Consider the following 2,500-nt stretch of genomic DNA (forward strand, 5'->3'; position numbering starts at 1 on the left):
CAGGGCCATTAAGACAAGTCGATGCTGCTAATGACTATTCAATTCTGAGATAAGAAGTCAACTAAACTAAACAACTTTTCACTGTTGCCTGGCCCAATTCTCAACTCAAAAGTAAACTTGTTGGGGTGCTCCGGTGACGGAGTGGATAGAGCGTGTACCATATCGGCTCCGGCCTTCGTTGCAGTGGTCGTGGGTTCAAATCCGACCCGTGGACCTTTACTGCAGGTCATCCCCCCTCTCTCTCTCTGTCTGTCTCCCCATTTCAACTCTATACTGTCTAATAAAGCTTGACAATGCCACAATTTTCTTTTTTTTATTAAGTAAACTCGTGGAAAATAAGCTATGAGCAAAATGTAAGATTCTTAAAATCGAAAATATGCTGATCTATCCCTGTTGCAGGAATAGCATAGCAAACTGTGTGCTGTGCAAAATGAATAATTTTCCTTTCTGTATCCAGTTTGAGTTGATGTTTTATTAAAATGAGCCAAGAGAGGTCGGAAATATCTATTATTCAATTTTTTTTTTGAAGCATAAAAAACTTAATTTGTGTCTACGAAAATGTTAAAAAAAAATCAAAATGTAATAGGAAAATAAATTTAACAAATAAAAGAATTAGTAAAATAAAAAAATATATTAAAATAAAAATAAGTAAAAAAAAATAAAGCAAATTAGTGAGAGCAGAGTCCAACTCAAAACAACTCAATACAACAAGTCCAGTATTATATCCATATTAATATGTATTATTAATTTTGAAATATTATTATATCACTAATAAGGAAGCCAATAGTCATTATAGATATATAAATCAGGGAGAAGGGGTGAGATTAAATAAGTTTTCTTCTTCTCACCCCTTTTCGAACAGGTAAAGCAAAGTGTAAGACAGTTTATTTTCATTTGTGGTTTTCATTGTGTGTAAATATTACTTTATTGTAACTGTTTCACCACTTGTTTCATTTATTTTATTGTTTATTATTGCTTTTTTGTCTTTTATTGTTTACTTGTTCGAAATAAAAACATTTTCAATTCAATTCAATTCAATTCAGTGTTATGATAGAAAATAGTACAATTCGATTTTGTGTTCCAGGATTGTTTGTGGTTGGGTGTGGGGGTGGGATATGGGCGAGGGGTGTGTTCGGGGGAAGAAAAAAGGGGAAAAAACTTAATCATTGTACTGTAATTGCTTTGCAAATCTTTTATTGAATAAAAAAACCTTTGAAAGAAAGAAAATAGTACAATTGAATATAGCGGATGCAGTGCTGAAGATATTGTATTTTCATTTCCCGAGAGTTCAGGTGTGTGTCTGTTCGCTGGATAAATAAATTGGATACTGCATCAATGCACGAACCTTGACACAAATCTCCTGCATATTATATCTAAGGGAGATCGCTATTTCTATCCTTTTTTTCTTTAGTTTTTTGACCAAGACCACAATCTTTCCTTAAAGGTGCAGTGTGTAATATGACATCATCAAGAAAGTTCTACAAAGTTCTAGAATGCAACACTCCCTGGGTAACCCCACCCCTTTAGAATATTAACAGAAGCTACAGTGGCCTTCAAGGACAAGAACAATTCTAAATTTTAAACAATGCACCTGATGACATTCCAACTATGACAATTTCAAGATGGCGGCACTAGGCCTTGGTCCAAAATATGCAGAAATATGGACATATATGAGACCCTTTCTAAGGGGAAAAAAAAAATATTCAAAAAAAGAAATTCAGCTATTATGCACTAAATTAAATGTACTTATGGATATTATAATTACTTTCTACAAAATCTGCTAAGAAATAAAACCCAATATTCTACACACTGCAGGTTTAACCCCTTTACCAAGACAGATTGGTGCCTAAGCTTCATTAACTTTGGTAGATGGTAAATGGACTCCACTTATATACAGCGCTTTTCCCTGGTTTTTCACAGATTCAAAGCGCTTTACATGGGTTTGTAGACATTCAACCAATCACACACACATTCATACACCAATAGCAGAAGCTTTTTCATATTAAAAACAATATTCTTTTAATCACATTTTTTTTTGTTGAATTTTTATTGTAATTTTCTCTTTGCAGTATAATTGCTTTTGATTTCTTTCTATATACTTCCACAGCAAAGCCAAATTCCTTCCACGCGAAGATTCATTAGGGAATAAACCCAGTGTGTGTGTGTGTGTGTGTGTGTGTGTGTGTGTGTGTGTGTGTGTGTGTGTGTGTCTGATTCATAAGGAGATGGCAGAGCAGTGATTATGGAAAGTGGATAAAATGTCACAGCACACAGTCGGAGGTATGAAGCGAAGTAAAAAACACTGATTAGACTCTTTTCATCTTGTTTTTTTTTGTCCCGCTCCGAAGGAAATTCCCCCTGGAGTGGTGTGTGTGTGTGTGTGTGTGTGTGTGTGTGTGTGTGTGTGTGTGTGAGTGTGTGTGTGTGTGTGTGTGTAGGTAGGTGAACTTAACTGACAGACTATGCCCTCAAACCTAAAACCCACCTTAAGAATTAGGCA

At 35.0% G+C, this 2,500-nt stretch overlaps 1 protein-coding gene across 1 annotated transcript in view; it reads right to left on the bottom strand.

Moving 5' to 3' along the window:
- The window catches only part of fras1 (Fraser extracellular matrix complex subunit 1), a gene marked incomplete at its 3' end in the record, with an annotated part of 305,792 nt that overhangs the window by 138,917 nt on the left and 164,375 nt on the right, over positions 1-2,500 (bottom strand). The gene's annotated exons all lie outside the window — the stretch shown is intronic.

This window comes from Ammodytes marinus, assembly GCF_949987685.1.
Source record: "Ammodytes marinus genome assembly, chromosome: 2".
NCBI lineage: Eukaryota > Metazoa > Chordata > Actinopteri > Uranoscopiformes > Ammodytidae > Ammodytes > Ammodytes marinus.